We start from the raw sequence: 14,641 nt of genomic DNA, 5'->3' as shown, positions 1-14,641 counted from the left end.
TAAAATGAACTGAAAGCCAGTGGAGTGATGATAGCACGGGGGTAATATGCTCACGTCTAGGTGTACCTGTTAAAAATCGAGCAGCAGCATTTTGAACAAGTTGCAGATGAGAAATTGAAGACTTGGGGAGGCCAACATAAAGTGCATTGCAGTAGTCCAGCCTTGAGCTTATAAAAGCGTGAATTGCTTTTAAAGTTGTGGCGACTAAGAAAAGGCTTCACTTTGGCCAAGAGATGGAGCAGGAAAAAAACTTGCTCTTACAACAGAACTAATCTGTTTTTCAACATTAAGCCTGCTATCGAATATCACTCTGAGATTTTTAACATGTGTCTTAAAAAATATCATCCAGAGCGCTATAGTTGGGCTCAAGGGCATTCATGATAGAAAGTGTGCCTTCTATGAAAGTGATAAATTCAGTTTTGCTCTCGTTAAGATGTAAGAAGTTAACGTAAACAAATTAATTTAAGTGACATGTTTGGGGGTTTTTTTGTGGAAGGAAATATTAATAGAAGCTGCTGAAGCCAGAAGTTTTGAGTGAGTTGCACCGCTACCGCATTTGTCAAGTGATCAACGTGATAGGTATCAATGTAAAAATTATTTTGACCTTTTCCTGCAGTCCAACTAAAAAGAGTTCTCGTGCAGAAGAGTTAGAAGAGGCAAAAACAGCATACAGTGGGGCAAAGAACTATTTAGTCAACCACCAATTGTGCATGTTCTCCTACTTGAAAAGATTAGAAAGGCCTGTAATTGTCAACATGGGTAAACCTCAACCATGAGAGACGGAATGTCGAAAAAAAAAAAAAACAGAAAATCACATTGTTTGATTTTTAAAGAATTTATTTCCAAATTAGAGTGGAAAATAAGTATTTGGTCACCCACAAACAAGCAAGATTTCTGGCTGGTAAAGAGGTCTTACTTCTTCTGACGAGGTCTAATGAGGTTCCACTCGTTACCTATATTGATGGCACCTGTTTTAACTCATTATCGGTATAAAAGACACCTGTCCACAAGCTCAGTCAGTCACACTCCAAACTCCACTATGGCCAAGACCAAAGAGCTGTCGAAGGACACCAGAGACAAAATTGTAGACCTGCACCAGGCTGGGAAGACTGAATCTGCAATAGTTAAAATGCTTGGTGTAAAGAAATCAACTGTGGGAGCAATTATTAGAAAATGGAAGACATACAACACCACTGATAATCTCCCTCGATCTGGGGCTCCATGCAAGATCTCACCCCGTGGCGTCAAAAAGATAATAAGAACGGTGACCAAAAATCCCAGAACCACATGGGGGGGACCTAGTGAATGACCTACAGAGAGCTGGGACCACAGTAACAAAGGCTACTATCAGTAACACAATGCGCCGCCAGGGACTCAAATCCTGCACTGCCAGACATGTCCTTCTGCTGAAGCCAGTATACGTCCAGGCCCGTCTGCGGTTCGCTAGAGAGTATTTGGATGATCCAGAAGAGGACTGGGAGAATATGTTATGGTCAGACGAAACCAAAATAGAACTTTTTGGTCAAAACACAGGTTCTCTTGTTTGGAGGAAAAAGAATACTGCATTGCACCATACCCACTGTGAAGCATAGGGGTGGTAACATCCTTCTTTGGGGCTGTTTTTCTGCAAAGGGACCAGGACGACTGATCTGTGTAAAGGAAAGAATGAATGGGGCAATGTATCGAGAGATTTTAAGTGAAAATCTCCTTTCATCAGCAAGGGCATTGAAGATGAGACATGGCTGGGTCTTTCAGCATGACAATGATCCCAAACACACAGCTAGGGCAACAAAGGAGTGGCTTCGTAAGAACCATTTCAAGGTCCTGGAGTGGCCTAGCCAGTCTCCAGATCGCAACCCCATAGAAAATCTGTGGAGGGAGTTGAAAGTCTGTGTTGCCCAACAACAGCCCCAAAACATCACCGCTCTGGAGGAAGTCTGCATGGAGGAATGGGCCAAAATACCAGCAACAGTGTGTGAAAAGCTTGTGAAGAGTTACAGAAAACGTTTGGCCTCCGTTATTGCCAACAAAGGGTACATAACCAAGTATTGAGATCAACTTTTGGTATTGACCAAATCCTTATTTTCCATCATAATTTGCAAATAGATTCTTTAAAAATCAAACAATTTGATTTTCTGGGTTTCTTTTCCACATTCTGTCTCTCATGGTTGCGGTTTACCCATGTTGACAATTACAGGCCTCTCTAATATTTTCAACATTTTCACATTTGTGTTTGTACTTATATGCACCAACTTCTAAAAAGTCTCCTGTGATTATCAGTCCCTGATGATCGAGAAAAAAAATGACATCATGTAGCAGACAGGACATATCCCTTGCGTCATTTTCATATTAATCCACTCACCTTAAGGGACTTTGGGGTTTATGAGGTTTTCTCTGGCTGGTCTGTAAGTCATACGACTGAACAGTTTGTGTTTGCAGCTGCAATGCTGGTTGGACAGCTGTCCACTCGACTGTCTGGGCTTAGGTCCAAGCTAGTGTGGCGGAGGATGCAATGGCTTTAGGCTGTAATTCGTTTGGATCAAAACTGTGATGTAGATGCAGTTGCACATTTCTGTCCTTTGGGAGTATTAGGATTGTTGTACTCAGTCTGAACTGAAGAGGAGAGGAAGTTGACCTATTATTACGATCTGCAATGGAATCCAGTTCCATCAACAATTATTCTTGGGTGCATTGCTATCTGAAAATTTTAAATCAGCATGTACTTTTTAATCAACTGATCGAGCTAGTTATTGATTTGCACATATACAGGACATTATTAAAGCTACCTCTAAAGTTTGTGTTTCGGGAGATTTAACACTAGCATCAGCATTGAACGACAGTTTATTTTCCCCCATATCTATGTTCGTTTGGCCAAGAGTGAATATGCATAGTACTCAACCTCAGGTGTAGCTCTTTGGATTGTTACAGTTCTAAATAAAAATCTACTATACCCTTGCAAAAATGCAAGTTTACAGTTGTAACTACATTTATTATCAGTATGTATGTATGTTTTTGGAGGCAATGAAAATATAGAGACCTGATATCTCTGTAAGAGCCCCTTTGGTGACTAGGTCATTGAGGGGAAACGATGGGGAAACAATGTTGCTGATTCACCCTGAGCTCATAACCTTTCCTCAGAATGCCGTTCAGTGCTCCTGTAAATCATTAGCAACCAGTTTTAATGAACAGTTCTTAACCTCTATCTTCCACGCTCTCTCTCTCTCTCTCACACACACACAATTGATCAGAAAGAAGTGAAATCTAACACAAAGTGGCAAATTGGTCACGAAACCTGAAAAGATACCACACTGTCTTAAGCGAGGAATGGTGGACTAAATAGTTGTGTGGTATGCTCTTAAAATTCTGATAAAATATTTATTTAAAATACTATTGGATTATTTCCCTTTTGACATATGTAATATTCTATGCAGTACATTAATTAAATAATCCTAATTTTCCCTAGGTGTTGTGAGTGTGATAGTTTTTTGGTCTACGTGTGCCCCGAGATTGGCTGACTACCAGTGCAGGGTGTATCCATTATTTTTGCCCACAGTAAACTGGGATAGGCTCCAGCCCCCTGTGACCCTCATGAAAGTGTACGTTCAAGTATAGCTGCAGGTTTTAATAGTATGTTGCCAAATTTGTTCCATCCTCCAGCTCAGGAGTGCCCAAGTCCTGTCCTCGCGAGCCCATATCCAGTCTCCCTCCTTAAACACACCTTAACAAAATCATTAGCTCATCAGCAAGATCTACATGAGCCTGATAACGATCGTGATAACAGGCAGTCTTAGGGTTACGACGTACTCGACTTACGTGATTTTGACTTTATGATGCCGGAGTCTCGTCTGCCACTTTTGTCTCCAGTCGTTTTTTTTCCCCTTTTGTTTTAGTCGTGTAAACAGTACGTTATTGTACCTCACAGTATCTTATTTTTTACTTTATTAATATGATGTGTTCTGTCCTCACTAAATGTGAAGTTTTTCAGTTTGACAGACGGCTAACAAGGCAATTGTGGTTCTTGAAGCTTTTTACTTCCTTCACTTTTGACAGTTTGTAAAGCTGTAACATAAATATGCACAGTAATGTTCAAAACAACCCACATTTTAACAATTAAACACTTGACACAAAACAATTAGTGTTCAGACGTCCGGCTAGTTTGATCAACATGTAAATTTAGTAGATTAAATTAGCATAATTTGGCTAACAAAAGTCCGCTATGTTAAATGCTATGAATGCTAATGAATTTACAATTTTCATAGCAAATAACTCACACATAGCTCCGCAAACTGTAGCTGTAAACTTCATTACAAATGCATACACAAACATATATTAGCTGAAACAACTTACAGCCTTATTAGGGACAAACCAGAGCGCAGCGGTCATTCATCCATTTCTTCATCGAGTCTGCTCCTCAGTCATACAAGGCGACAGTCCAGCCAGACCCAGCGCTGCCACAGTGTATCCTCCATCATTAAACAAAATAAAACACTTTTGGACTTTTTGGATCGTTATTGTAAGATTTAGGATTATTTAAAGGGTCAATTACAATTTAAGCAGAAATTTGGGTTACGTGGCCAGCATCGGAACGGAGCTTGTCAGTAACCTGGGTACTCCGTGTATTTGATTCAGGTGCGTTGGAGGAGGGAGACATGGAAAACAAGCTAGATAACAGACTTGGCCACCCCTGCTCTAGATGGTGTTCTTCTGACTTGAAACAAAGGTTACACTTTGCGTGTAGAGGATGAACACTCACATCCCCAGATTTGTATTTATCTATTTTAGGCCTCTTTGTTTTTGTTCCAAATAAATCACATCCTAGGGCCAAACTGCACTTCATATTTAGAATTTAATCTTAGCTGTCTCTTTCTGCAGGAGTGCAACAGTAATGGTAATTGAAGGTCAATTCTAGTTCCAACATGACAACATCCTTATGTCCAGAGCAAGGTCACAACTTGGTTGTGCAAAGAATATGACTGCCCTAGACATGGCCCCAACATCAATCTGATTCAACACTTTCATACTGAGACGGACAGGAATTTTGTAACAAGGCATTTCTTATCTCATTCCTCTTTGCACTGGATTTTTGAAAAGCAAAGCCCTGCAGCAACATTATAAGGAAGTTTGGATAAGCAACTGAATTAAACTTTTGTAAAGAGTACCACAAATATGAGACAAAAGCAATGTAAGCAAAAAATAAGATAATAAGAAACGTATTTAGAAATTAAAATGGTAAAGAAACTCACAGAATTTGTGACCCATTTTATACTCCCACACATTGCTCTTATCATGCTGTTGCGCCTATTGCATCTGTTATTGCCAATAAGCTGTCCAACTCTCCTATTTATACAACCCCCAGCAAAAAGTATGGAATCCCCAGTCTCGGATGAGCACTCACTCAGACATTGTATCATGTAAAACAAATACTGATTAAAATCTTTTTAAAAAAATAATGAATTAGTTCAAAAGTGTAACTCTTTAGCATTCAAAAACACAAAAACAAATGAATAAAAAAATTGTGGTGGTCAGTAAATGCTGAACTAAAATTCCAGCATAATCACCTTGTCAAGAGTCAAGGATCTGCATTGGACAAGGTGTCAAGAGTCAAGAATCTGCATTGGACAAGGTGATGATGCTGGAACATTGGTTTTGTGCTGTTCCAGAGAGATTTACAAAGATGAATGCCTGAAGAAAACATTTAATTCCCTCAGTCCTTGATGATATGGGGCTGCATGTCAGGCAAAGGCACTGGGGAGATGGTTGTGGTTAAATCTTCAATAAATGCACAAGTTTATATTGAAATTTTAGACAGCTTCCTCATCCCTTTAATTGAAAATATGTTTGTCATTCTCCAAGATGACAATGCATCATAACACAGAGCTAAAACTGTTAAAGCAATCCTTGGAGAAAGACTCATTTAGTCAATGTCATGTGCTGCAAATAGCCGAGATCTGAACCCTATTGAAAACCTGTGCTGGAAATTGAAAAAATGGTCCACAGCAAGGCTCCGACCTGCAAGGATGATCTGGCAACTGCAATCAAAGAGAGCTGGCACCAAATTGATGAAGAATACTCATCAAGTCCATGCCTCAGAGACTGCAAGCTGTCATAAAAGCCAGAGGTGGTGCTACTAAATACTAGAGAAAATCTCAGGATTCCATATTTTTTTCCTCAGAATGTAGTGATTCCATACACATGTGTGTGTATGTATGTATATATATATATATATATATATATATATATATATATATATATATATATATATATATATATATATATATATATATATATATATATATATATATATATATATATATACATATAAAATTTCCCTGCACTTGCTCTATAAAAGTAACATTTACTGACCACCACAATGTTTTTATTCATTTCTTTTAGTGTTTCTGAATGCTAAACAGTTGCACTTTTGAACTAATTCATTATTTTTTTCAAGGTTTTTATCTGAGTTTGTTCTACATGATAAAATGTCTGAGTGAGTGCTCGTCCGAGACTAGTAATTCCATACTTTTTGCTAGGGGTATGTGCGTCCATAATAAACCTGCTCAGTCTAATCAAAAATGAGCTGGTCCATATGAGACTTTTTAGCTGAGTAACATGTTCCTCAATTAAATTCTTATACCAAGAGTGTCAAAGTCAAACTCTCATTGAGGCAAAATTAAAAAACTCGAAGTTCACGAATCAACAGTGTTGGGAAAGTTCATTTTCTACATGAACTTGTTCAAATTGCAGTTCACAAATTTTAAAATGCACTGTTTAGTTCATCATTCACAATTCAAAATTTTGAACTAAAGTTAATGGTTAAAAAAATAAACTTTTGTAGTTCTGCTCTTTCTTCCCCTCTAAAATTGCTGCAAGCTATTATTGACACAGTCTATACAGAACCACAGACAGCAATTATTTTATCCACTTTAACACTGAAAGTGTGTCAGATCAATCTTCATATTCAATTTCAGATCCACGTCGGAACTGACCTGTTCGTAAAACTCGTTGCATGTTGGTACTGGGCCGATGTTCTGTCAGATTTTTCACCCCATCAGAAATAACTGCGGTTCTGTGCGTAACATTACCAACGGCCGCAAATGCAGCGATTCCAAAGTAAACCCCAAAAAATTTCTAAAAAGAAAGGATGCACACGAAGGAAAGTTCTCACACACTTCCTACCATGTGGCTGAGCTCAACTCGACTGCACACCGCTGTCTCACAGTTAATGTTTTCACCATGCAGTTAAGCATTTTTTTAGGCCAGATTATTGTTGCACATTTATGTTTATGATGGAACTTTTTTATTTAGCACTTTTGAATAATATTGAGAGTCCATCTTTAAAAATGTTTATCCGCCGCCATAAAAGCTTCGGGAGCAAAAGCTGTCGTATTGACAAGACAGCTTGGGTTGCCAGGTTTCCGCTACTAAGTTTTATATACGTACATATGGCGGAAAACACTCAGGTGACTTGAAGTTCCCCTCTGAGACCCCAAATTAGGCCAACTTTAAAAATTGTCCGATATGCATGTGTGATACATCATTGGAAAGCTTAAAATCTCAATTTTCTGGGGGAAGAAAAATTCTGAACAGGAGGGCATTTAAAAAAATAGAAAATGTAAACAGCAAAACCCTCTCTGGAGGTGAGAGCACGCGAGAGCAGAATTAAAGACGCCATGACTTTAACGAGATATTATCGCGTACATACCTAGTTTCGATCCGAAAACTCCATGTAGCATGTATCACGTGTCAAGACACAGCTGTGAATGGCCACAGCTGGATTTTTGAGGGGATTTTATGGGTGAAACATGGAAATATAAAAAGGGTCGCGATGCAGAAATCGCAGACATCAAGGAGTGGTCGAGATTTTCTTTTCCATATATTTACCCTTTTAAACGTTTTTATTTTTCAATTTTTCTTTGTTTGGATCGATTATTTATCATCTAACATATCGGCGAAAATGTGACAGTAACAAAACGATTATTTATCATCTAACATATTGGAGAAAATGTGACAGTAACAAAAAAAAATACAATTAAGCGATAGTTATGAGGTAGATATCGATGACTTTTTTACTTTTATATGTGAGTGAATAATTTTTTGAAGTCGTTTTTTTTTTTTTTTGTAAACGAAATATGAGACATCAATTGCTAATTCTAGGCTAAAAACGACAGACATTTTGAATAATAAATATAATTAATTACCTTCGTTTTATGGCTGGGTTGAGACAAAAGTGGTTGCGCGACGTCTGTAAACTGGGGTTTTCAGGGTAAAACGGACAAATTAAAAATAGATTGGGGGCTTAATACAGCATGAATCTGCTATGGCAGCATATAAACATATTGTTCGATCAAACACAACAGTTGTTTTGGATTAAAATCTAGCTGTTTCTTTTAAAGAGGAGTGCAAGAGCAGAAACGGCTTTTTCAGTCTTGTGTGTGTTTTCCGGCATACATATTTATCAGCGTTTCCCCTACATAGGATTTATCGTGGCGGGCCGCCACACCAAAATAAAAGCCACCACGCCTTGCAAATGCGATTCTTTTTTTTTTTTTTTTTTTTAAGATTTAAAGATCCATTCTAATTTTTAATTAGTATAATTTAACATGACTTCTAAATGAATATATGAAGCTCATTTGTACACACGATTTACCATAAGTCGTCTGAAATAGCATGTAAAATACAAATTGTTCCTTTACATGCTTTATTTTGAAAAGCGTATCATTTCTATTGAAAGCTTGCGGCTGGTACGTCGGCTCGGCGCAGAAATGGAAATCGGGAGACGAAACACAGAAAGGCATTTGAAGTTAATGAATGTACTTCTGGTTTAAAACTGTGAAAATGACCTTAATATACTGACATTGACGTAACGTTTAAGTTCATTATGGCATGTTTTTGATACGAATCGGTCGCGTCCTACTCCTAGCATAGCATTTGTTCATATTTGTTCGGCGCTGACGTCACTCGTTGTTATTGATGTACAGTATTTTGGAAAGAGAAAAGTTCCTGAGGACGAGGGTCCGCTAACAAAGTGACGATTATTGTTTGATGATTTAGACCGTCATGTTCAGAAATATTTAATGAGCGTCCGAGGCTAATTAAATATTTCGGAACGTACCGGAGGGCTCATGCTCTCAGGTGCTCTTCATTTGCGAATGTATTGGCTCTCATGTTCGGAGGACTAGAAATAACCAAATGGTTATGGCAAGCGTAGTATTCTAATGTTGAGATAAGGTTTTCAAGAACTGAATGAGACCAGATAGCACATAGAGAGGCAGATCAGGATGGCGCAGAGTCCAGGGTAGGAGAAGTAAGCAAAAAAACCAAACAGGAAATCTAGCTGGACCCAACATGGACAAAAATGGCAAAGTTCAAGCTGTGGCTGTACCACAAAAATCAAGGTGAGTGTTTAGAATCGTGCACCAATCATTTTTAATAATCATATTTGTATTATTTTATCTTAAATTGTGATATTGAAAAAGGTTCATTTTCTATAACCTGGCATAATGCTTATCGAAAAAAAAAAAAAAAAAAAAACAGATGGCATTTAAAGAAGTATTTTTAATCTCATTGAAACAAATCATTATATGAATGTGTACTAACAATCAGAAAAGTAACTCCCACAAAGACACTTCAGTTTGAACTGAAGTTGGATTGGCTAATGTAAATTTAACATATTTAATTTAAATCCAAATGGGTAATCCATTGAATGTGTTTCAGAATATGGACCAGGTCAGCATGATGGCACCACAGACTGATGAATGGGGAGTGCTGCTGACAGCAACCGTCCGCCATTGCGTTGACAGTTACCATCTCAACAGTGAACTGTGAGATTTTTCTTCAATGACCTGAGTAAGACATTTGGTCAACTGTACATTGTACTGAACTGCACAATGTACATTTGAGATGCTTGAGTGTTTTCATTTCCTAGATCTAATTTTTTTCTAATTCCTCTGTAGGTAAAGACAGACTTGAGGAACAGGTGGACCATCTTGTAGCATGCCTCACATTGACTAATAAATGGATCACCTATTGCCGACCCCCCCCCCCCCTTTTTTTTTTTTTTAAGTCCAGGAAAATCAAGTGTTCCCAGGCAGGATGCAAACTTTGCAAATAGATCTTTGTTATGGTTCTTGAAAAAAATAAATAATAAAATTAAAAAACAATTTTAAAAATTCTTATTTGTCATGATACGAAACAAATTCGCCGCGGCACAACATGATGGGGTTGTCCGACTCCGACGCAGTCCACCACCACCACAGCTTCAAAAAATCCTAGGGGAAACCCTGTTTATATATAGTTTTTAGCCTATCACTTTATCTCCAGTTTTTTCAAAAATGCCGCTCACAACCACTAAAATGAGCGCGTTCACGGTAACGTTTATGAGACAGAAATTTCCATCCATCGATCATCTTCCGCTTGCTCCAGGGTCGGGTCGTGGGGCAGAAGCTCACCCTATCTTCAATGGAGAGCTCGGACACCCAGTAGAGGAAACTCATTTCGGCCGCTTGTATCCGGGATCTTGTTCTTTCGGTCACGACCCACAGCTCGTGACCATAGGTGAGGGTAGGAACATTTCCCTTGCCCAGACGCGGGTTACCGGGGCCCCCCTCTGGAGCCAGGCCTGGAGGTGGGGCTTGAAGGCGAGTGTCTGGTGACCGAGCATGTCCCCATGGGGCCCCGTCGGGCACAGCCGGAAAAGGCAACGTGGGTTCCCCTTCCCATGGGCTCACCACACTGTGGTATGGACCAAAGGGGTCGGGTGCGTAGGGAGTTGGGCAGAAGCCAAAAGCGCGGGCCTTGGCGGTCTAATCTCCAGCTGCAGAAGCCAACTCTTGAGACAGAAATTGATGCGTCCAATTCACGTTCGCCCAAAATATGAACATGTTCATGAACGATCGATCATTGAATGCGTTCATGCAAAACATTGCGAGTCAACGCCTTTTTTCTAAGCTTGAGAACGATAAACCGATACGACCGGTATCCGGTTTTTACAGGTGAGAGATACAGCTGTATTGATAGTTACCATTCGATAGTAATTAGCCATTAAATATTCAATGAACCGATAGAAGAGATAGAATACGGCTATAGCGAGCACAAGAATCGGCTTCTAATGCTTAGTTCAATGCATTGCCTAATATGATAGTAATTTAGCTTTTACTTCACATGCTGCGCTTGTGTCATTCACCACACTGCGCACTTAGATTGTGACCGCACGCATTGTATAATATGGACATGCACCACTCACAGTCGTTGTTGCCTCAACTTCCCATGCATTTCGGCAGAACCGCTAGTAGTCGCCGTCATTACCCGATCGTCACGGGCGTGTCATAACAACGTGAGAGCTAACAAAACCACTGTAACGCACGCTCCATGGCGTTTTCTTCATAGCCCAAAACGAAACTAGTAGTGGCAACGAAGCAACATGCTAAAACAATGGACAGTTTGAGCACCACGCCAGCGACGTGCAGCGATTGATTTTCAACGCACCCAGGAAAACAAAAGTCAGACTTTGAAGTGATGAAGGCAGCCAGATCTGTTCGCATGATGAAGGCAGCCGGATCTGTTCGCATGTGACAGAGCTAGTGTTATGTGAGAAGCAGTACAGAGATCGTGAGTTTTTCCCCTGAAAGATAACCCACTACAATGGTGGAAAGGGCGGCATATTGTTTCCACGAAATGCAGTCTACATAAACATGAACATGTGGATCAGTTGATCTTCCTCAGGAAAAATCTGCCCATCAAAAAAGATATGGACAGTGATGAGGAATAAAAAATATGGAAGCACAGGCATAACTGAATGACTTTACTGTGTATTAGGTTAAAGTAATGATAATAGACCTGTCTTTCTAAAATGCCATGTTTTCATTCCCCAAATTATACCAGTTGTAAAGCATAATTTATTATTTATTTATGGTAACACTAGCAGGTTTAATTCTTTTTTTCTAGAGCTGCTGCATATAATTTATAATTTTTGCTTGTAAGATGTTTTGAAAGTTTGCACTTAATTGACTCACCTATTGTGTTCAAAGCACCAGGAAATACAATAATTAAATTACTGCACTTTATTGTTGTCTGTCACTGGAGTTTATTTTATTATCAATCCCATCCAACAAAAGGACGGACATATAGTAAGCTTTATTATTTTTTTTTTCATTTAAAAAAATGTTTAATTTTGCTATTAGAAATATGGTCTTTTTATATGTTTAAAATACTGTACCAACACACACAACAAATGTTTACTATTGTATCGTTTTCACTCTGTATTGAACCGTATAGTTCTTAAACTGTATCGAATCGTATCGAATCGCTCGGCCTTAAAAATGTATCGTTTTTTAATCGAATCGTAACCTGTGTATCTACATATCGAATCGGCTTCATGCCAGAGATTCCCAACCCTAATTTTTTTCAGTCTCTCGAGTAGTAGTCGAATGTTAAACCTTTCCATGTGAGAACAAACTTTTGTTTCAACAATGATCTGGAAAAACCAAACTTAAATAGTCCATGAGAGAAATCAACTTTAAATTAAAATATACATTGTCGGTGGCATTTATTTCCTATCTTAAAAAAACTATTGTCTTTTTTTCACAGGTCAACAGCAAAACTACCCTCTGAATAAACAACTTTGTAGTCATTACCAATCCCGACAAATCTTAAAATTTCCTTTTGAAAAATGCACTCAATGCATTTACTATAGCCAAGTGAATAAGACAATGCCGAATTGAAAGCTACACCAGGTCAAGACCAGTGGTGCACTGGCACGTGACGACAAATGAACAAAAGCCATCAATGAAGGAAAGAATTTGAGAAATGTTGAAAAGTCAACAAAGGGGGCACTCACAACTAAATTGTATTCTCAGGTTTCAATGTTAACCTCGACTGTCACTTGTTGCAAGGACATGCAGCCCATTTAAACATGCTTTTTGCTGATCTAAGACAAGTCCTGTCTGAAGAGGATGCAAGACTCTCAGGTCGGGACAGGGTGAGGGACAATCTAAGGACATCGCTCGTAAAGTAAGCACAAAGGTCCTAGGTTGTTATTGGCTTAAAGGTAATGAAATTGAAGGTAACAAGCTCAAAGTCCTCATCTTCTGTATCCGAATTGAACAGCTGGGCTAGGTCTCCATCAAACAAAGCAGCTGAACTTTTCTTCAGGCAGCGTCTTCCTCTTAAATATCACCATAGGTGGCAGTTTCTTTTTGTTTCGCATTGGTGATAGCGTTGAGTTTGAACTGGGCTTAATAAGCGTGTCTCTTTGCAGTAGATGCCAATTTCGAGGGTCCTTTGCCAAACCACTGTTGTTTAGCCTAACGCACAGACACATTACCACGACTGGGACCACGCCCCCTATCACATGCAACCTTCTCACTTTAAGGTTCCCATGCGGCTCTGACAAAAATGTCAAAATTTCAAAAATTGCTCATTCAGACAGACGCATTGTGGTACTCAGTCCACACGATAGATGCACCACATTATTAGGCGTACTGTCCACTTTTGAGAAAATCTTTCACTTTTAGGTGCACCTTATGGTCATGAAAATACAGTATTATTATACTGTAGGTCTGTGGGAATGTAATGCATCTACATTGCATCTTGAATGAAATTAGGAATACGTGCATTGTAGAATGTTTTTTTTTTTGTTTTGTTTTTTTTAATTATTTCTTTGGATGCACCACACACATGCTTCACAAGGGACACGTGTGCTGGGACTATCCCTGTTGCTTTTCAATCCATATATATTTTATCACCGCTTATTCGATTCAGGTCAAGGGTCAACTGTTTTTTTTTTTTTTTTTTTTTTTTTTCAATACAGATAGGAAAACCGCCATTTTTGTATAGCATTAGTTTTAAGCAGATTATTTTTATACATGTGATTTTGAATCATTATATTTTCCTCCCACTGTAATTTCTATTATCGTTACATATATTGTAGTTCCATTATTCTTTATGGGAAAATCTTTACTATGAGACAAAACCTTGATCGAAAACAATATGTTCACACATGATTACTTCTTGCCAGTATAATGACGACGTGAAAACCATTTGACTTTAGCAACCAAATTATTCAAATCTATTTTTTTTTTTAATATCTTTAATAATGAAACTAATAGTCACAAATCCAGACAGTGACATGTTTTATTTTTGTTATTTTGAAGCATTTTCCCTAATGCACATGCTCAGGTGATGGATATATGCCAGCTTCCCCTCCCCTTGAACACTCGCCTTTATTTCGCTGCAATCTATGCTTTGTGCTTCGTGCTCACTTTGGCCGATTCCCAACTCTTGCTACTTTGCTCCAGTTCCCATTCCCCTCTCACTTGGCCCCACTCTCTCAGTCTCAGCACAATCAAGCGCTCCCGTCAGCCATAGGCATTTCATTAGCTAAGTGCCAATTCCTTAGCAACCGGGCAGGTATAGCACTTGACCGCAAGTTGGACATTGAATTTGAATAAGGGCTTGAGCTAGTGCCTAGCCTATATGGACAATGTCTATACAAAGTCTGTAAACAAACAAGCAAGTTGAGGTCATTGACAATTTGAATAATTGGACTTAGATGAAACCGCACCAACAGTGGAATGAAGATTTCAAGATGTTGGTAGGTCCAAGGAACATATTCAAAGGTCAAAAAGACCTATTATCTACGAAT

General features: G+C 38.8%; 1 protein-coding gene and 1 long non-coding RNA gene across 6 annotated transcripts in view; one reads left to right on the top strand and one right to left on the bottom strand.

Annotated features, from left to right (window-relative positions):
* The window catches only part of agrn (agrin), a 526,155-nt gene that overhangs the window by 472,039 nt on the left and 39,475 nt on the right, over positions 1-14,641 (bottom strand). The gene's annotated exons all lie outside the window — the stretch shown is intronic.
* LOC130912406 (uncharacterized) lies at positions 8,484-10,265 on the top strand. Its single transcript, XR_009062604.1, has 3 exons — positions 8,484-9,395; positions 9,715-9,846; positions 9,954-10,265. It is a non-coding gene; the product is annotated as an uncharacterized LOC130912406 (long non-coding RNA).

Source organism: Corythoichthys intestinalis, chromosome 2 (assembly GCF_030265065.1).
Source record: "Corythoichthys intestinalis isolate RoL2023-P3 chromosome 2, ASM3026506v1, whole genome shotgun sequence".
Lineage (NCBI taxonomy): Eukaryota > Metazoa > Chordata > Actinopteri > Syngnathiformes > Syngnathidae > Corythoichthys > Corythoichthys intestinalis.
This window is presented reverse-complemented; position numbering and strand designations above follow the sequence as displayed.